This window comes from Manacus candei, unplaced genomic scaffold (assembly GCF_025592945.1).
Source record: "Manacus candei isolate 608988 ecotype Guabito, Panama unplaced genomic scaffold, ASM2559294v1 h1tg000049l, whole genome shotgun sequence".
NCBI classification, from domain to species: domain Eukaryota; kingdom Metazoa; phylum Chordata; class Aves; order Passeriformes; family Pipridae; genus Manacus; species Manacus candei.
In genome coordinates, this window is record NW_026138097.1 from 25,264,879 (window position 1) to 25,286,861 (window position 21,983).

Genomic DNA, 21,983 nt, shown 5'->3' on the forward strand with positions numbered 1-21,983 from the left:
CATGTGAAGCTCACTTCAGATGTATTTGTGTCACTAGATCTGAGACACTTCCTAGAAGTGTTTGAGGTCAGTGAGTGTCAAATACTTTAAAAGTAAACGAACAACAAAAGATCTTTTAAGATCTAGAAGCATTAACATTTCATTCTTAACATAAATTTTAAGAACAAAGTATGCATCTGTTAACAACAGACACCGAAATTAAACACTACAGTGTTAGTTTCAATAATCTGAAGATATTGTGCATTTATTAAACAGCACTTAAACATGCTACTCCACTAAAGACAAAATTAAATGTAATTGTCCTATTACTGATATGCATTTTATATGGTATCAGAGTACTGAAATTTGCCCATCTTGATAGACTGCATATTCTTATTGATTCTACGATAAAGCAACTACACGTGTTGAATAACAATGGCAATCATATACTGAGTGGTATAAAAGCCATAGACTAATCCAGTTTACTTTCCAGTAATTACCTGTGGACTTTCAAATTATTGCTTAGCTTCTGATGTTCATTAGTCACTGGAAATGAAAACAACAAGGAAAACAATAGTGCATCATCTGGAACATTTTAAATGCTTATGGATTTCTTAGCATTATTAGAAAATATAAGTGGTACTGCTCTTTCAGATCCGTAGAGGCACATATTAAGTACTATAATAATTGCCTTCCCAAGGACAATGATTTGACACTGTCGAAAGTGATGCTGAGACTACTGATTTCTTATACCTGCATTAGTGTGCAATGAAAACTGCAGGTTAAAAAGAAAAAAAAACTAGTTGTGTTTTGTTTTGGTTTTTTTACTAGGGTCTTCTTGACACAGTTAATTGTTAATTTAATAGAGTTTTATAATGATATTTAATAATGTTGTTTTGAGGTTTCAACTGTCTCTGAACTTCAGCTATTGTTATGTCACTAGTAGTGAAAAATATCAACTAAGAGCAGTATATAAAACAGCTTTGATAGAAGTTCTTTCCCTCTAAAACTGAAATTTCATAAATAAATGTTGGTTCACTCTGCCTGAGTAAGCTTACCCTGTCCTTGGCTTGACATATTAATCTGCAGAAATGCATTAAAATGCAAATTCATGTATTTCAGCCCTTGAGCTGTTTCATTCCATCCCTAAAATCAAAAAAGAAAAAGAGAGAGAAAATTTTAATATTCTACCAGGTATTAAAACCAATACTCAGTCATTTAAGAATAATCAGATTGATCTTGTTTGATTTTCACATCTGACAGTGCTTAAAATATAGCTTGTTTAATGTATATTTTAAAGCTTAGAATATAGTTTTATTTAAGTAAAGAAATAAAGTTAAAGGAAAAAATAATTTAATATTAGGTTTAAATTGAATTTTTAATAGGACAGGTCTTTTATTTTTTTTTTATTTTATTTAACTTTTTTATATGCACACTTTCACAATATATATACATTCCTGCAAATGAACTGACATAAAAATATGGTGAGTCTGCTAGATGAGTATATACTGTTAGGATTTTTCTGTTGTAATTAGCAAGAGAAGTAAAGCTGTAAGACTAACTATAGTTAATGTAGGTTCTAGAGATGTCCCTCAAAATAAAATACATGATATTTGAATTCTCACAACCTTAATATTACATATACTTTTATGACATAGCAAACAAAAAGAGAATAGACTGAGAGGGAAGAAGTCATAGCTCTCAAAAGAAGCATTAATTTTGTTAAGTCTGGAATAGACTAGGGGGAATGATGATCCAGCAAAGAGAAGAGGTTGATGGTTGTCTATAGAGTTGACAAGTAGAGCGCAGTTTGCTTCAAAACATATAATTTCAGTTAATTATATTTATATTCAAGCCATTACTTAAATTCAATTATAATAATTATGCAAAAGAGCTGTATGTCAAAGCGGACACTTCAGTGAAGGAGAAGACAGGAAATATTAGAGAAAGGAGAGAAGATAATCCAGATTCTCCTAAGAGCCGGTTTTGCCATTAAACGGAGTAAGGTCAAGGGACCTGCTCAGGAAATTCAGTTCCTAGGAGTGAAGTGGCAAGATGGACGCCGCCTAATTCCAATGGAGGTGATTAACAAAATAGCAGCCATGTCCCCACCAACCAGCAAGAAGGAAACACAGGCTTTCCTAGGCGCTGTGGGCTTTTGGAGGATGCATATCCCCGAGTATAGTCAGATTGTAAGCCCTCTCTACCTTGTGACACGGAAGAAAAATGATTTCCAGTGGGGCCCCGAACAACAACAAGCCTTTGAACAAATTAAACAGGAGATTGCCCATGCGGTAGCCCTTGGGCCAGTAAGGACAGGACAGGACGTGAAGAACGTGCTCTACACCGCAGCCGGGGAGAATGGCCCTTCTTGGAGCCTCTGGCAGAAAGTACCTGGGGAGACCCGAGGACGACCGCTGGGATTCTGGAGTCGGGGATACAAAGGATCTGAAGCCAGCTATACACCAACTGAGAAAGAGATCCTGGCTGCCTATGAAGGAGTTCGAGCTGCCTCAGAAGTAATCGGCACCGAAGCGCAGCTCCTCCTGGCACCCCGACTACCAGTGCTGGGCTGGATGTTCAAGGGAAGAGTTCCTTCCACACATCATGCCACCGATGCCACATGGAGTAAGTGGATGGCTCTGATCACGCAGCGAACCCGGATAGGGAATCCTAATCGCCCTGGGATTCTGGAAATTATCACCAATTGGCCCGAAGGTGAGAGTTTCGGACTATCCTCTGAAGAAGAGGAGGAGAAGGTGACACGAGCTGAGGAGGCCCCACCATATGACAAGCTACCCGCAGATGAAAGGCGATATGTGCTCTTCACGGATGGCTCCTGCCGCATTGTAGGGACAAACCGAAAATGGAAGGCAGCTGTATGGAGTCCCACACGGCGAGTTGCAGAAGCGACCGAAGGACAAGGTGGGTCAAGTCAGTTTGCAGAGCTTAAAGCCGTTCAGTTGGCTTTGGATATAGCTGAACGAGAGAAGTGGCCAAGACTCTATCTCTACACTGACTCATGGATGGTGGCCAATGCTCTGTGGGGATGGCTGGAGCGATGGAAAAAGGCCAACTGGCAGCGCCAAGGGAAACCCATCTGGGCGGCGGAGATGTGGTAGGACATCGCTGGCCGGGTAGAGAAGCTGAGTGTGAAGGTCCGTCACGTAGACGCTCATGTAGGCAAGAAACGGGCTAATGAGGAGCATCGTAACAACGAGCAGGCGGACCGAGCTGCCAGGATTAAAGTCTCTCAGGTAGATCTGGATTGGCAGCACAAAGGAGAATTATTTCTGGCTCGATGGGCCCATGACGCCTCCGGTCACCAGGGGAGAGATGCAACATACAGATGGGCTCATGACCGAGGGGTGGACTTAACCAAGGACATTGTCTCACAGGTCATCCATGACTGTGAGACATGTGCTGCCATCAAGCAGGCCAAGCGGGTGAAGCCTCTATGGTATGGTGGACGGTGGTCGAAGTACAGGTATGGGGAAGCCTGGCAAGTTGACTACATCACGCTCCCCAAAACCCGCCAAGGCAAGCACTACGTACTGACCATGGTAGAAGGAAGCACTGGATGGTTGGAGACATACCCCGTGCCTCATGCCACTGCCCAGAATACCATCCTGGGCCTTGAAAAACAAGTCCTGTGGCGACACGGCACCCCGGAGAGAATTGAGTCTGATAATGGGACCCATTTCAAGAACGGCCTCGTAGACACCTGGGCCAAAGAGCACGGCATTGAGTGGGTGTATCATATCCCCTACCATGCACCAGCTGCTGGAAAAGTTGAGCGGTGCAACGGACTGCTGAAAACCACCCTGAAGGCACTGTGTGGGGAGACTCTCAAACACTGGGAGCTGCATTTAGCAAAGGCCACCTGGTTGGTCAACACCCGAGGTTCCATCAATCGAGCTGGCCCTGCCCAATCAGAACTTTTGCATACTGTAGATGGAGATAAAGTCCCCGTGGTACATATGAGAGGAATGTTAGGGAAGACTGTTTGGATTAGTCCCACCTCAAGCAAAGGCAAACCCATCCGAGGGATTGTTTTTGCTCAGGGACCTGGTTCCACCTGGTGGGTAATGCAAAAAGATGGGGAGACACGTTGTGTACCACAAGGGGACCTAATTTTGAGTGAGAATGGTCTGTAATGTTTCATTGTATATATATATAGATAGATAGATGTATATAGTTTTAAAGGGATATAGTTTTTAAAGGGGATTAATTTGGGCATGACATGGATGGCATAGAATAAGGGGTGGATAATGTCCTAGTTAGGACAGCTGAGATCAGTTCATCATGGTGGGTGTAACCCAAAACTGTATTCTATAGCCTTCCATGTCATTTCCCAGAAACTAGACTATTGTTGTCAATAGACTATTCGCACCCTCTGCCCATAGAGCCTGACTCCTCAGGCTATAAACTAGGTGTTAAGAGGCCTGTGAGATAGGAGGATGTTTCTGTCCTCACACCCTTTGTGGAACTCCTCCCCCTGAGGGGAGCACTGAACATTCCTGCCTGAACTGGAGGATATATAATCTTGGAGTTTTGGAACATTTTTGGAACCCACTCGTGGGATCCAGAGGACGGCTGCATCTCATCGCTCTCAACCAGACTTAGACCACCACTGGACTGCGATCACCAGTTCTGGCCAGACTGCAGCAGCTCTCCCACCAGCAGGTTCTTCCCCTCTCCCTTTACTTTGGACTCAAACAGGGCCCAAGGAGCACCACTTTGTTCAGGCCCCAGGGTACTGGGTTATACATTTGGGTTTTTTGTGGGTTGAGACCAATTGTTTGTTTGTATTATTGTACTTACTGTATTATTTTAATAAATTGTTATTCTGACTTATAATCTCTCCTTTGAGTTGGGTTCATTCCCCCTGCTGGTTAACTTTTAAACCAGCACACTGAGCCAAAACTTTGGGGAAGGAATAAGTGAAGGCATTTAACTTTTGCATGTGTACTATTCCTGTTTACCGCATTGGTTTGATTTCAACTGATCTTAGAAACTAAGCAGTTTTGGATCTGTCTAGCAAAGTCCTGGGAGACCATCTGGAAATCCCAGGAAACAAGCCAAGGTACCATAATATGGAAGAGAATACACAAAACGAAGGAGATGAAAGGCTTTGTTGCCACTCCTGAGCTGAGAGAAAGGTAGGCTGAAATATCTACATAGGCAGATAGAGGGTGTGACCTGCAGAAATACCCAGGAAACAGAAACCTGCCATGGTTAGTAGGGACGGGGATTCCCCCAGACATTACTATCAGGTGTGGTGGTGCTTCTATGCCATTGTCCACCTTTACCATGGAAGGATAAAAATGGGGAAAGAAGAAGGTATGCTGGAATAGTTCTTCTTCAGTGGGATATTCAATGCATGTATGATTAATGATAAAACTTACTTGAACTTAGTTTCTGGAGTTTTAATCTGTAAGAAAAAGCATGTAATACTGTGGATTACAATCTTAGATCCTGCGTTGTGTACCTTTCAGATATAAATCCCAGAAGAACCCTATCATCTGCTATACATTGTGGTTATGTAGTAGAAAACTGAATCCAAAATAACATTTTGAGTCACTAAAAGGCATCAGAAGAAAACAATAAAATTTAATAATCAGTGAACATTTAGATACAATTCACTTAGAAGGAAAAAGCCATCTCTTTTTAGCTTGATCTGTTTATGCATTTCAAATGTAAACAAATATGAGTAAAAGACCTGCAGTACTGCTGAGTAAGAGATACAATGTCTGATCTAGTCTCTCCTGTGCTCTGTCAGCTTATTCCTATTTCTTTTTAAGATGTAAACAATTTTTGTCTCTGAAGATAAAAATGCAGATAAAGTTCCTGATGTATTACCTCAAACATTTAATTGGATTCCAAGTTGTATGACTAAGCCTACAACTTGTGTGAGCATTCATTTATTTTCCGTGGCCAACTAATATTTTGGATATTCTTCATTTAAGGATTTTTTTCGACATAAGTCAGTTTCCACATAAGTCAGTATGCCTACTATGTTTTTAAAAACATGACTGCTTCTACTAGAACAGATGTCATATGCATTGTAAAATAACAGTGTTTTATGGGAAGCTTTTAAGCAAAACCACCATAATTTATTTTGCTTAATGTCAGACATGATCCCACACTAAAACAGAAGTGCTCTAAATGTCAAAACAAATCAATTTTGCAAATGTCAGACCAACATTAATGAAAGCACAGCTCTTTCACTAAGGATGCTCTCCTAATTCATAATAAGTACTATAACACTTTATACCATGGTCGTGTATAACAGAAGATATACATACAGTTACCAATGTTGTGGATTTCATTTCACAGTTCAGGTATGTACTTTAGAACCCTCTCTATTATAGTGACAGAAGTTTCTAATAATAGAATAACCTGAATGGGAAGGGACCTCAAAAAGTTAGCTAGTCTGCTCAAAGGAGGGCCCACTTCAAAATTTTGGTCAGGTTTCTCAGGACTATTCAGTCAAACTTTCACTGCCATCAATTATGAAGATTCCACAGTCTTTCTGGGCAAGTTGTTTCAGTGTCAAGCAAAAGAACAAACCAAAAACCCCCCAAACCCACCACCAAACGTACCAAAACCAAAACAAAAAAAAAAAAGAAAGAAACAACAATAAACCTAAAGCAAACAAAAACCCCACTCCCTCCCTCCAAACTGAAACCTTACACCTCTGAGAAGAGTTGAGATCATTATTGTTCATGGACCACCTTTAGGTAGTAGAATAATGCAGTTAGATCCATAGATAGCCTTATTTTCTTGAGGCAAAAGAGAGGTTCCATAGCCTCTTCTTTTAGTTCACATGCTCCGCTCACTCACCATCTTCATAGTCCTCCATTTGATTGTCTCCAGTTTTTTGATCTTTTTCTTGCACGGGAGGACCCCAAATTGGACATAATGTACATAATATTCTACATGTATCACCATGTGTTTTTCATACAGAAGAATTATGATTCTTGACCAGTAACTGTGCTTTTGGTAATGCAACCCAGCAAGTGGGTAATCATCATTGCTGCAAGGTTACACTGTGACATATGTTGAATTCATGGTCAACTGGAGCTCTGAATCACTTTCTAAATGATTGTTACTTGTCCTGTTGTCTATATTGCTGCATTTTCTTGTTTTTGTTTGGTTTTGTCCTAGGTGTAGAACTTGCCTTTAATTTTTTTTTTTTTTAAATGTCTTAATAAGCTTTTTCCTGCTCTTTCCTTCTTCTTGTTGAGGTCTCTTTGAACCCTACTTTCCACAACTGGATCACATTTGGTATCAGTAGAAAACTTGTTGAGAATGGATTCTGTTCCCTTGTCTGGGTTTTTTAATGAAGGTATAGAATTTTGGCTTTACTAACAACCTCTGAGGAATGCCACTAATAGTTAGCTTCCAGTTGAACTTCCAGCACTGATCATTATTCTTTTAGCTCAATGATCTAATTGACTTTCTACCCAATCTTCCATTGGTCCATTTCTTCCCATATTGAGATTTTATAGGAGATGGCATCAAAGACCTGCACAGACTAAGGTATACAACATGCAGTGCTCTCCCCTTGCTGGATTTTAAAAAAGAAGTCAAGCTAGTCAAGAGTGATTTGCCTTGGTAAATTCACAAGCCTGTTTCCAACCACCATTTGTTCAAGTGCCTAAAAATAACTTCCCATAAATGGCCTTGTTCTATAACTTTCACAGGGACTGAGGTGAGCCTGCTAGCCTGAGTTCCCTGGATTCAATTCCTCTCCGCCAAGGATCTTCCTCCACCCGAGGATGGGCAATCCCCTTAATTTTTATGGCATTTTGAAGTTGGTAAAGATTGACCTCACCTAACTGAGTGGCTTCCTCAGCAGCTGTGGGTGCATCCCATCTGGTCTCACAGTCTTGTATACGCTGGTTCTTAAATTACTTTTCTCATATTATCAAAGTGCTTTTGCCCCTGGGGCTCAGCATCCTGGTATGGCAACCTGGCGACCTGAGGAAAATGCAGCATTGAAAACTGAGGCAAAGAAGGCAGTGAGTACCTCAGGCATTTCCATGTGGATACCCTCCTTCAGTAATGGGGCCACATTTTGAGGATCTTCCTTTTGTCCATGTTAATATAATATGTATAAAAATATAGATTTATATATATACTTTATATTACATGGAAAGCTGTATATTTAGCTATTAACAACTTGACTATTTTAAGCAAATTAGTCCTATCACTGAAGTGAAAACTGGAAGTGCTTTGATGAATTAGGAAAGAGAATCAATGCCATGTTGCTCAGCAAACCAAATGCAGCTAAATGCCACAGCTGCTGTTTTGAATATCTGTGGCTCATTCTTCAAAAAGATTGTGTTTGAAGAACTTTGAGATAGTGAAGAATTTCAGACCACCAAGAAAACACAAATTCTATAATATGGAAGAAAAAAAACTCGTGATTATTGCGGTTTAATCGCTCAGTTGCAGTAAAGTGTATAAAATAAATGCCTGTTATATGGTTAGGCAAGGAATAGTCAGTTACTTGTAAATGAAAGATGATTATGCTCCTTGCAAGCAGAATGCACAGTTGTGCTTAAGCACTATCTATGTACATTCCCCCTTGGCCTATTGTCTGATACTGAATGAAAGGTAATTACTTAGGGAAAAGGTACGATGTGTACAGATGATATTTATACCATTAGGTATGCTGTTAGGTGATTACACTTTTTCCTATAAATACATAATGAATGGCTCACTAACCTTACAGTTACGACATGAAAACTGACACTTACTTTTCAGAGAAAGCTATGTGATAGTTTTCTGGAAGACATAAGCAACTTTAAGTGCTGTAGACCCACATTGTGTGGCTCCATCCAGACTTTTAGACTGTGGAGTACTCTCCAGTTGCTGAGTTTGATTTTGTCCCAGCATGTTGGGAAAAGAGCTGAAAAGCCCTCACCTTGCACCCCCTTCCCCATCATCTTTGGAAAAAACACTGAGCATGAAAGCTGGAAGGGCATCATAGAAAACCAGGGCTTATTGCAGAGTCTACAGCACATGTATGTTCTCAGAGGCATCTAATTATGAAGTAGCTGGTTTACTTGGTGTCTCCTCTGCTACATCGTGCTTCGTGCAAGTTGTCATTCATACTGAAGAAAGTATAATGCAAAGGCTCAATAAATGGAAGCAAGCTTTTTTAGGTAAAAGTCATGTCTATCTTTCATACTAATTTGCAAATGAGAGAGAACTACAGGAAGTAGAGCTCATGCAGTTTTGACTAAAACAAGTTTGATAGTTTGGCTAAAATAATGTGAACCTTTATGCTTAGTTCACTGAAATAATTTTCATAAATGATGATACATAAATGTACAGCAAAACTTAACAGGATAACAACAGGTGAAAAAATTAGTTTATTAAATTATTACTGTATGAATTCAACTAGGTATATTTTTCAAAACTAAGCAAGAATAAATCTGAAAAGAAGTATAGCTACTTACAGCAGATATCAATAATCAAAAATATGTGTAGGCTACCTGGTCAATATTTATCTTTCTTCGAGGATCTTTTTTATTTTCCTGGTCTTTTCCAAGATAAATATGTCTGAAGAGAGGAGAAATCACATATTTCAATAGTGAAACAAACCTAATGGTGACTTTAATGTTGAGACTGACTTTGATACTTTTTTTCAGAAAGTGCTCTTTGCTCTTCCTGACACTCTGTTTTATCAAGTAGGACCATATTTGCATTGACCTGTTCATTATCCAAGGGTTTTGTTAGGCAGATAGGCTCTCTACTCTATAATGACTACATGGTTTTCTTAACATTCTTTGCTCTTCATTTTAAAAGTATGTTGAAAAACTGCTCAGTCTTAAAACTTGTTGCCATTTTGTCTACTGAATTTTTCTCTGTATGTTTGGATATTTGTAAATTTAGAAAAGGCCTTTCACTGTACCTCCTGTTGCTCAGCTGGTAAGATAAGGCTTGAAAGGAATTATCCAGCATGCAGTCAGGATGTGCATGTTTAGTTAAAGAAGAGTCAGAATACAATGTAACTTTTAAACTTTTTTTTTTCATCTGGGATAAATAATATATAGACTATTTGTATCAAACCAATTATTTCAAGATTGAAACCACCAATTATATTCTACGTGTTTAAATAGTGTACTACAAAGTGAACAAAGAGCAGAGTTGTGCTTTTAAGATTATTCCCTTTGTTGATTTAAGAATCTGAAATATTCACCTTTACAAGTTTCCTTTTCTTTTTAATTCTAAATAGAGTGTGATTTTTTTAATCTGCCTCATTTGATGTAGGGCCCAATGCAGACAGAAAAGTTGAACTTGTTTAAAATGTTAAATTTTGAAAAAAAATTTTTTGTCCATAATCATCTTTGAAAATGATTTAGCCTTTTGTGAATACCTCATCAATTTCCAGGTGTCTCACAGGACTGATATGTGGAAGTCTCTGGTTCTAACTGAGCAAGATGTTCTCTCAGGTGAAAAGTTTCAAGAGGACTATTTTGGACTAGGTGGGACTATTCAGCATGCTTCCTTAAAGGCAGTGTAAAGTTTAACAGGGCCCATCTCACTATTTCAATTATGTGGCACTCCATCCCCCTTCTATCTTCTCCAACTTTTAGTGAATACTTTTTAAAATGTCTGAGAAACAGGAAAAGAGATATTTCACAATACTTTGCATTTTAGGAAGTACATAGTCTTGAAAGTGGGAGAACTCTTTTGAAAATTAGCAATCATTCCTGAAGGACTCATTTTTCATGGAGTGTTTATCCGCATGAATAGCTGACACATCTCCGAAATAGGAAAGGAAAAATCCTGCCTTGCAAAATAGAACGCTTTACTTATTGTCCAAATGTAAAAAATTCCAGGATATTTTGTTTTAACCTTATTTTATCTTGTTGATGTATTTCAAATTGCTACATCTTTGAAGTTCAGAGGATACACACTCTCACAGTGTTTAGTCCTGGGGCAACCTCAGCTCACCATTGGAAGGCTTTAAATCCTTGCAGGAGTTACCATTTCGGCAACTCACTCACTTGTGCCAATGTAATGACTTTAGAGTAATTTTAACTGAAATAGTTTGTTCCTAAAATTTTATTCTACTTATTCAACCCAAAAATTATATTCATAAACACAGACTACTTGAAATAAATCTCCTTGTTTTTCCAAAACAATACATTTATTTCCAAATCTGTCATGTATTATATTATTAAATGACAATATAATGTATCTCCCCATGACCTAGTGATAATGCTTTTGTTCCCATAACTTTAACAAGGGTTGGATAGGAATTTAAAATTCTAATGAAATTATTTTTAATGGTTTTACTGAAGAAGGAAGTTTGCCCAAAGTGAAACTTGGCCGTGTAATTTTACAAGTGTGGGATTTACCTCTTGCAAGCTATTGTAAAGAACATATTTCAGTGTACTGGGCACAAAACAAGTGTATCACTTACTTTTAATGTGCTTGTACTAATCCTAGTGAGGCATACAGGTTGTAGGCAATATGATGCACATGCTGTTCAGAATTGGTGTTATGTCCAGCAATGTTTGTACCACATCTATCCCCGTTGTTTCAGTGGTCCTAAAATACATAAAGGGGTAACTTGGTTGGGAAACACCAGAAGTTAAAAACAGATATATTATTCCTACCTAATCAGTAGCATGAATGGTAGTAATTTTAACATTATTATTCGATTGACTTCTCTTTGTTATTCAGTGATAGAGCCTTATATGGCCACATGGGCTAAATAAATTTTATACTAAATGCCAGAAGGTTTTACTTTGTTCTTCTAATCCATATCTGCATCCATACTGCTGGTATTAGAGCTTGAGGGCTCACTCATTATTCAGTCCATGTAGTCTGATGCCAGACCCTTGCAAAAATCACTCTGCTGTGGGGGACTGAAGTGGTTATAGTCGTAGGGTCTCTGACCTCTCTCTATGTGGTCAGAAAGGTACCCACACTTGAGACAGAATTGCTAGCTGAAGTTTACTGGCCTTGAAATAAATGCTTTTATATTAAGCAAAGCACCATTCTTTCCATATTTATTAAATGATAATCATTGGCATCTACACTATTTGGTTTTTTATTGGGGTTTTGTTTGTTTGCTTGTTTTTTGTTTGTTTACTTGGTTTTGCGTGTGGAGGAATTAATTTTTTTTCCTTCAAAAACCTCAAGCAAATTTTACGTCCTTACCGTTACACAAAAATTATGGAATATAATTTGGAATATGGAATATAATCCTTGAACTTTTATTGGTGACCACTTAAAAAATTAAGTATGATACCAAGGAGGAAGGTTTTCCTGGGTTAAAAAAAAATGTAACTATACAAGGCTGGCTCCGGGGTATGGTAGAATGTCAAGGAAAATTCCCTGTGGGATCATCCAGCAGCCACAGTCAGACCAGGTTTCTTTACCGGCTCAACCCCAGGTTTCCCATAGCACAGACGTCCAGATCCTTCAAATCCTTTAATCTTGCTGCAATAACTAAATAACAAAATATCAGTTTGAGGTGGTGCCTCTGAGGAGGGTCCCCAAAGAAAGGACAGGAGTCAGGGTCATCATCTCCTGCCGTGCATCTGAGTGTCCAGTCCTGTGGCTGGACCCCAGGTCACCGGGCCCTTTGTTATGCAGAGGGATGGCCTTTCGTGGCCTTTTGCCTCGGACTTGGGCTCCTGCCCCCACAGGGCTCAACCTGCAGCTCCCGCGGTGGCTGCACACCAAGCTACCTGCACAGAACGTATTCCTCAATAAGAGGTCATGGGTGCTCCTCACAGAATTTTGTTTCTGTATAAAACATAAGGAGTTCTTTTGGTTGAATAATTTCTTGGGCATTCAATGGCTGCACAGTTAGGCAAATTTCATGGGTTCTGCCAGTTTACTGCAACTTTATCATATATTTATGAGTGACAAAATCTGTTTTACTTTTATTACAATACATATTTAAAAAAGAATATTTGTACTTTTACATATAAAATGCATTTACTATACATATACTATAATGTATATACTATACATTAAAAAGTATACATTTTTAAATGTGCACTTGTATTTGAATTAGTAACAAATAACTTTTTAACTTTTGTTTGATTGCTGGTAAAAGACGACATAAGATTGGAAATTACTTCAATATATACTACAGATAGTTTATAGAACCACAAGGAGTATGTGCATGTGTCTTTTTGTTTTTTTGGTGGGTTGGCTTTTTTGCTTTTTTTTTTTAAATTTTATTTTGAATGTAGTATGTTTATTAGTTTATAAATACAGAAATGCTGGTAAATGTGTTTAAAAATGTTTGCAGTGCTTTGATAAAGCTGAAACTGCAGATGGATGGATTTTTGAGTTTTAAGTGTTTTGGACATGAATTATAGTACTATTATGCAAAAGGAATTCAAAATCACTAAGGTTTGCAGACGATGACTGTAAAACACAGAGTGAAATATAATACAGAGAATGTAATTTACTTTCTGTAATACCAGTTAAAATGGGGAAGACCAGAAAATACAGAACACTCTATAAATACATTGGCACTGGGAATATAGCAGGATGCTTTGGGTACAGTAGATTTTTAATAGCAAAAGAATTTTACTCACAGTTTTTTATTTTGTAAATACTTATGATTTATTCCAAACCATCTCAGATCTCCAAATACAATTCTTACTGTTCAGTTTGATCAGCTGGAACATTTCTATCTGTGCATTTGTTTAATCTCATTAATTTTAATCAATCAAATATGAAATAATTAGAAGAATGTAACTTTCTTGGTTGTGATAGTGTCTGGAGAAAGAGAGAGAAAATTAGAAAAATTTCTCCCTCCCTTCTTCCCAGATTTATCCTGTGTAAGATATGCCATTTATATGCTTTTCACCAAAGCATGTGAAACAGTAAGCTGTGTTCTGTCTGGAAATTAACTAAGATTCTCTTACGAATGTGGTAGGCACGTCAGAACTGAGTCTTCTTTACAGAACATGGTCTGCTGCTTACTGTACTCATTTGAGCATAACATGCCACCACTTGACAGGGTGCCTTGCTTGTGCTCTTCCATGTGCCACATCTTTTCCTCTTTGCTGAGCCCAATCATGTGCTATGTTGCTGAAACTTCACCTTGCCATTTGCCATAATTCTCTGTTTGAGATCACTGTGCAGCTATTTTCTTCCTCATGTAGAGATTTCCTCCCTTGCTGCCTGCAGCACCTGCTTATTGCTAGGTGTGAACTGCTAATCCGCTGTTGCTGTTGTGGAATCTGATTTTCAGTATGTCCTGGAAAGATGCTGGGCTTTTAAGGAGGCACTCAGTCTACTCTGGGAGTGGTATACCCAGGACATGGTGTTCAGGCTCACAGTGCCTTTACAATTTTAACTTCAGCTTTGTTGCTTCTGTCCCTATCCATGAACCATATCTCTTGGATTTTTTTGGTACTGCCTTGTAATTGTTTTGTTGTCTCTCTGTGCTACAAGACCCGTCAGAAAAAAATGCAGCACAACAGGCAGTCCTAAGCCTGTATATAGGTAACTGGCAAGATCAGTCCAACCTCATTAAAGTCTGTTTCACTTAAGAAAAATATAGGGAATAAGAGGTGAGCAAGTGGAATTGCTTTGTGGGTGACAGCACAGTGGGCCTCTATGTTTCCTTGGTGCTTTCAGTCTCCTTATATATACATACAATTGCAGACATTTTTTTTTAATCCTGGGAGAGACCCCTTGGAAAGATGAAGATTAGAACTAAGTTGCTGTACTGCCACATGAATAATTATGGTGGCAGTAGGCCCCACTCTTGTCAAATATTCATGGAACAATTTTGGATTACAAAGAGACTCCAAGGGACTGAGATTGAACCAAAAAGCAATGTGCAAATGGAACTCTTATAAAATTGAAAATAAATTAAGAAGTTTTACTTGCAAGATCTAATGCAATTTCCTCCAACTTATAAATGTTGCAGTTTTAGGACACATTTTACCATTTCTGTTATTGTATGTTTTGTTGGTTGTATATTAATATTTTCAGAAGCTGGTCCTTTGATATGACAAAAGGTGTATCTTACAAACTACTGGCTATGTGAGGACAATTTGTGCCTTCTATTCTGAGCTTTACTGTGACCTGTGGCTTTGACTGAAATTTCCCCATACTGCCTTGTTAACTTTTCTCTTTAATGCTATGAATTGCTACACAACATTATTTTTCTTCTATTGTGCATTTTCATTTCAACTTTCTGCACAGACAACATCTCTGATTAATTACAGAAGAGCATAATGTGGTTAACTTTGTGTCAAAAAATAGGAGAGATACAATTGGCTTGTGATACATTCTGATGAGACTGCTCTTTAAGATGGGCAGACACTGCTGGTATGAAGGGCTTATCTAAAAAAGGTCAGCTAGGGAAATATAGCATGTAGGATGCAGTGTGGATCATGTTTCAGTCCTCTTGAGAGAGGGGTAAGAATGGTGAGAGAAATGTTTACAAATTGCGTTGCTATAATTGTATGCTATAAATCTGTATAGAGCAAAGTAACTCCTGAGGTAATTTGGAGTTCATGTAGGTCTGTTGGGCTCTGTGCCACAGGAGCTGCAATCACTTAATATCAATCACTTAATAAATGTCTGCTAAAAACTAACAATTTTTTTTCTGTATTGAATTATATTTTAGTATGCATATACTTGATAAAATCACACAAAATATTTCAAAGTCCTATTCCTAAAGTATAAAAAAATTACCAAAAAATTCTCATTAGCTAGAAGAATATTCCTTACTAGGTACCTTGAGATCTTGCAAAATATGATTTTTTTGGCATGTCCTTAACTGCTGCTAAAGACAACATTTTTTAAAAATACAACTTGGTCTCATATAATTTCAAGGCATGTGACTGCAGAAATGTAATAAATTGTATTATTTCAAATGTCTTTGTTTTACTGAAAAATTCAGTGGGACCATGTTACTTGGTATACTTAGAGAAATTACACTGATTTGTTTCTTTACAAGAAACTTTCCTTACTTTGTTCTCAAGCCTTCTACATTTCATTATAGATCAGTAATTGAAAGAGGAAAAGGAAATTTACTGAAAAGATCTAGATCTCATTTCATCATTGTAAGTAGAAGAGACAGGGCATGTCTCTTAAACAAATATTACATATTCTAATCCTGATTTTCCTGAATAAACCAAGAGCTGTAGCTGTGAAATGTGTTGTTGGGGTTTTTTACAACCTAGATCATATCAGAGAATGAATTTTATACTTCATGACAGCAGGCGCTTTTTTATTTTTCCATGTGATAAAAGGAAAATTAAAGTTTGATTCCTTTAGTGCTTAGAGATTCCAGAAAATGCATTTTTAGTGTGCCAGATACATAATAAGTGAATTTTTGTGTTACCTGTTCCATATCTCAGTACAAATACGGGGAAGAAACAACTGTATTTGTAATGGTGAGAAGTCATTGTTATTTTATTTTCCTCTACACCTTCTGTAGATGAATGTAAAGAGACAGTAATGCTGCAACAGAAAAAAATGCCTTTGTACACAGATAGGTTAGGTGTTTGAATTTGTGTATCAGAATGCAGGAGGTTGAATGATAATGAAATAGAGGGAAATGGAGCTTATGTTGTCTTTTATTATTTTGTTGTTGAGAAGCTATTCAATAAGTTTCACTGCAGTGATTTTACCACTTACAAACAAACCCCCTCCCACCTCCCAGGCTAAAGCAAACAAACTCTTGAGGTAAATGTGCAATGGACAAGACGTACTTTTGGAGGACGTGAGGTGTGTGTGTGTGCGTGTGGTTTTTGGTTTGGTTTGGGTTTTTCTATTGTTTGGTTGAGTTTTTTCACAGTAATAGGTTGGTTTTTTTTTCTCAGTGTGACAATTAACTGAAGATGAGCTCTGCAATCTGCAAAACTAATGGAACTTCTTTTGGTACAGATTGACTTAATTTCGCCTCTGTGCTGTGCTACATCAACTCCATAATCACCCATGTGTCTTGCGATGTCCTCACTGGGGAAAAGATACAATACTGAGACTTTTGGGGAGCTAAGCATGTACTTTATGACAGGCTGACTTTTAGCCAGAGCCTAACTCATTTAGCCAGATACTAAGAACATAAAAGAGTTGTGGCTTTCCTACCTTTCCTCAGTAAAAACTGTAATTTGTATCTCTCTTCAATATGTAACTTCCAAGTGTTTTTTCAAACAAATATGGGATTTGAATTATTTACCCACTCCTAAAGTTGACTGATAATCACCTGAAAGATCAAGATCAAGTAGTTTAGCAATCCTGTATATTTCATTTACTTGAGAATCTAGACTAAGAGCAAGATAACACTCTGTCTTCTTACACCACTGCACACTAGAAATAACAGTCAGATCTGGGGTTTTTTTCATCTTTAATTACACCTGTCCTGGCACTGACAACAATTTTTCATGTCAGGAAAAGAAGATCTGGTAAAGCAGTAGACTGCAGCTTTTATTTGCATGTTTGGTGTGAAGCAGGAGTATTATATTATACTCACGTGAAACTTAATTGATTCTTACAGATTTGTGCTTTACTGATGCATATACCATTACTTTTTTTTTTTGTCCGAATATCTTTGTAAGACACTTTAATCTTATAATGATATTTATAGTGCAAGTCTGACTCCATGAAGCTGACTAACTTAGTCTGTTAAAAATAACATAAAGATATGGGGTTTGAATAATACCTAGTTGATAGTTCATCAGTGTAAGAAGCAGAGACGAGACAGGATAAGTAATAAATTACATACTTAGATAGGTAAACTGTAAGGGAGAGGAGATAACAGAGAAAGTAACAAAGATTGTATCTCTCTGGTCACTGATCAATGGACAACTGAAAGAACCACCTGGAGCTTTGAAGAAGTTCAACCAGAAATGTTGTAATTGAGAAAAAACTGGGGAAACAAGACTATTATTGGACCTCCTGGGAAAGAATTTTTATGGAAATTTTCAGGGTGTTTGTGGGATTCTACAAATCCTGTAGAGGTATTCTGAGGGCATTATGTGCATGTGTAGGTAGACTATTTTGGGATCTATAGGAGAAGTGCCAAAAGCAGTGAAAGATGGGGACTAAGTTGGATCGGAGAGGAGCAGGCATAGGAGAGCAGAGAGGAGATGAGATAAAATGTGCAGCTGCAACTGATCAGTATACTTGTGGAGCTACGTTCTGTGCCTGATTGCTGTAGTTCGTCCTCCCTTCTTACTATTTTCTTCCTATTTTCTGTGTGACCTTGTTCTTCATTCTGTATCTGTCAGAGACAGCACCTCCTAATAAATTTCAAGCCCCACTAGAGAGGAGGAGGGCAGGGTGGAATCTTCAAAGACCCAAGATCTGAACTAGTGACTGGATAAGGTACGTTGGATCCAGATGGGGATATTTGACTAAGTTGGCTCATGCTGGTATTCAACAGATCTATGAATATCAGTGTGCTTATGAGGTGAAAGTGTATGTCCTGCTAAATAGGCTTTGGTACAAGTATTTACATTCATCTTGAATTTAAATGTACTTGGAACAATTATTTTTCATTCAGGTATTTATATTCTTGAATAAAAAGAATAATTTAATTGAAGGTTTTGTACTTGCAATTACCTTATTTGTAAATGTTTGCTGAGTTTTGTAAAAGAGAAAAGATGTGTGTGTCGTTTTCCAAAACTGATGATAAAATTTTGTCAGCTTTACCAAATGCCAGAAAAGAGACATTTATAATTAGGATATTTTGTAGTAATATAATAGTAAATCCCTGGGAACACTAATGTTGAAAACACACATTGGAATCTTGTTGATAACACTTGCTTAAGAGATGTTCATGTTGAGGGTTCGGGTTTGTTTTGCATTTTAATTTGAACTTCTTATTCAGTATATGAACTGTAGTATTTGAGACTTATGAATAACATTGTATCAGAGGTCATTGGTGTTAGTCACTAAAAATCAATTCAGAGCAGCTAGTTACATGGTGAAAGTCAGGGGGGCAATGAGGTCTGCTCTCAGGGGCTGACTGCAACAGCCTGATGTCACACTGCATTGAAGAGAAAGGAGCTGTGCTCATCCAAATCCCTGGGAAAGGCACTTAGATTAAGCTTTCTGCTTCTGAAGTGGTAATGAGAAATTGGATATTGTGTTCCTAGGGGGGAAAAGGGAGTTCGTGTGCAACAAACAGTAATGTGAATTTTGCTGACAAGATCAATCTTTTATTTCAAAGCTCAGGGTATTGTTTGGGTTTTGTTTGGTGGTTTTGGGGGTGGGAAGTTTCTTTTTTTTTTTTTCTTGGGTGAGAGGGTGTTTTGGGTTTTTTTGGGGGTTGTTTGTTTTATTTTTTTTCCTCCTGTTTCTGTCATTACTAAAGGTCTCAAACTGCTATCATATTTGTCTTGATTGTTCTCTCAGTCAATAATTTGTTGGTAACGTGCGACTTCTTTATTTGTTTGTTTGTTGGTTTGCTTTTTTTTTAAGCCACATTATACTGTTAGTATGAGTACATCTTTTATGATTCAGACTTGAATATTACTACTTTTCTTTTGTGCTACTTTTTTCCCAGGTACCTCCAAAAATAGAAAAGTACTGCCCATATATGAAACTGTTATACTTAGGATTTTCTAGCACAAAATGAAGGGAAGGAATAAAAAGGACCATTATCCCTTCTTTTCCATAGTGCACAGCCATATGACGCCATGTCCCTCTCTGGAGACATTCAAAACCCACCTGGATGCTTTTTTGTATCACCTGCTCTTAGTGACCTTGCCTTGGCAGGAGGGTTGAACTAGATGATCTCCAGGGGTCCCAACTATTCTGAGCTAATTAAATAGAATGGCTGTTTGTGTGTATTTCTCTGTATCCTGCTGGTACTGCCTACACACTATGGTTTTTACAGCCGTTGTGAATAAATATGATACCTGCTTGTTTTGCATCTGGAGAGGCTGGTTCAGTATCATCCAAGTGAAAAAGGCACTCAGACTCCATTAAGTATTGCTTAAAATGCCATTTATTAGAGATAAAACTACAAAGATAGAATAGTATTAATGATCTTACATTCCTTCAGATGCTGGTAACCCTAACTTGTGCCACCTTGAATGGGCTTTTCATCAGGAAACAGAATCACTGGTACTACCAGGGAGCTGCTGACAGGCTTCTCTGTTATCATCAAAGGTGAAGTTTATCCTGTGACCATGGAATATGTGCAGCTTTAGTCTCAATGCCAGGCTGTACATGTAGCACAACATGAGCCAGGGCAAACTCAACTTAAATGTTATGTTGATTACCAGCTTGGTATGCAATGGCCTTCCAGCCAGGGTGACTGCTGGTCAAAAAGACACAGGGTAACCATAGCTTTCCCACTAACCTAGAAGCCATTGTCCTGGGAGAGCATGAAGAGACAATTAATGTAATAAAAAACAAAAGGAAATTTCTTCACCGCCACCCTGTCAAAATAAAGATAATTAAAACAGATTAATTAAAACATACTCTTGCTATAAGAGCAAGTGATGGTGGTGTCTTGAATGTTATGCCAAATTGCCTATTTTTGGTACTCCTTAAAAGCTGGGAGGGGAATCTAATTTAATAAAGAAGTAGACTTGATATACTGGATGCTGATTTCATATCAAAACTTCAAAAGATACTTATGCTTGTTGACAGGTGAAAGTATTCATTCTTACAATTCCCTATTGGCATATAGCTGGTGCTTCAGCAAAAAGTGATAGTTTCTGAACAAGCATAATTCTCAGTAATGTGAGGTCAGAGTGATAGTCATCTACTTTTTTTTTTTTCCTCATTCCTTACCTTCTCTGGAGACTCAGCTGCAGTCTATCCTGTGAGCCAAGGGGTCACAGCTTATTAATTATTACAATTAGCAGACTTCTGCTGACTCAGTTCAAGAAGTCTCTTACAAAGAGATGAATTCAGCAGGATTCCGAAGTTAAACTTTCATTGTATTAATATTATACTGATAATGTCCACCTACCTTATGAGTAATACTAAACTTATAAGCAATGTAAGTGGGAATTCTCAAAGTTACAAGTCTTTTTGGATGAAAGGGAAAAGTCAAATTTTTGAATATACTTATGCCAGGATTTATTGTCACTCAGCATATATGAATGAAAAAAATATTCAGGCTAAGATACGACCACTGTAAGCAAAATATCAAATATAAAATTAAAGTTATCTTTAAAGAGAGGGAATTTTTTTTTTTGTTTAAGTTTTTTTTCTGGTTTGGCTTTTTAGTTTTTTACTTGTTAGAAGAGGAGAAAATTAGAATAGAGGTTTGGGGGTTTTTTGGTTTTGTTTTTGTTTGTTTGTTTTTTGGTTTTTTTGGGGTTTTTTTTGTTGTTTTGGTTTGGTTTGGGTTTTTTGTTTTGTTTGGTTTGCTTTGCTTTGCTTTTTTTGTTTGTTTTTGTTTGGGGTTTTGTTTGTTTGTTTTTTTCTTTTTTTCCCCCAAAAAATTGGATTTTAAAATCATTAACACCACAACCTGATTCTTATAACTAAAAAATAGGTAAAAGATAAGGTAGAAATAATGGAGCTTAAATCTCCAGAACTCTTTGGACTTTTCATGTGAGTATTTAGGAACAAAAGGAAGGATGTTATAATGTTATGCAAAATGTTGCAATGTAGCCCATGTTTCATCTGTCCTCATTTAAGCATCACTGATGCTTAAGGTTAGCAAGTACTTGTTAAAAATGTTTCATTAGTTACAAAAGAGGAAATTACAAAAAGGCAGCGCATCTTTCCATAGTGGATTCAGTATCATAAGACAAAAACCATGTAAAATATTTCTGATATTGAACCTAGATTAAATGTTCGTCTTGAACATGGCAAGTGTGTAGAAATTTTCTTGATAACAGAGAAGAACCCTTCTTAGGAAAGAAATCAATAAAATCCAGTGCTGGTGGATTGTAATAAATACAAGCTTGCTATCATCACTATGCAATGGAGGAGAAGGCAAGGGGTAGGCATTCATCCAACCTTCAGTCTGATAGCACATTTAAAACTTAAGTCTAACAACACTTGAGATTTTGAGCAGG

The 21,983-nt window shown here is 37.6% G+C and overlaps 1 protein-coding gene across 7 annotated transcripts in view; it reads left to right on the top strand.

Annotated features, from left to right (window-relative positions):
- CDH18 (cadherin 18) overlaps positions 1-21,983 on the top strand; it is a 487,011-nt gene that overhangs the window by 55,112 nt on the left and 409,916 nt on the right. The window contains exon 1 of one of the 7 annotated variants that reach the window (XM_051799314.1): positions 5,053-5,141. The exons of the other annotated variants lie outside the window; for them this stretch is intronic. The gene's annotated coding sequence lies outside the window, so the exon portion shown is untranslated. Of the gene's footprint in view, positions 1-5,052; positions 5,142-21,983 lie in introns of those variants that run through there. 7 annotated transcript variants of the gene reach the window in all.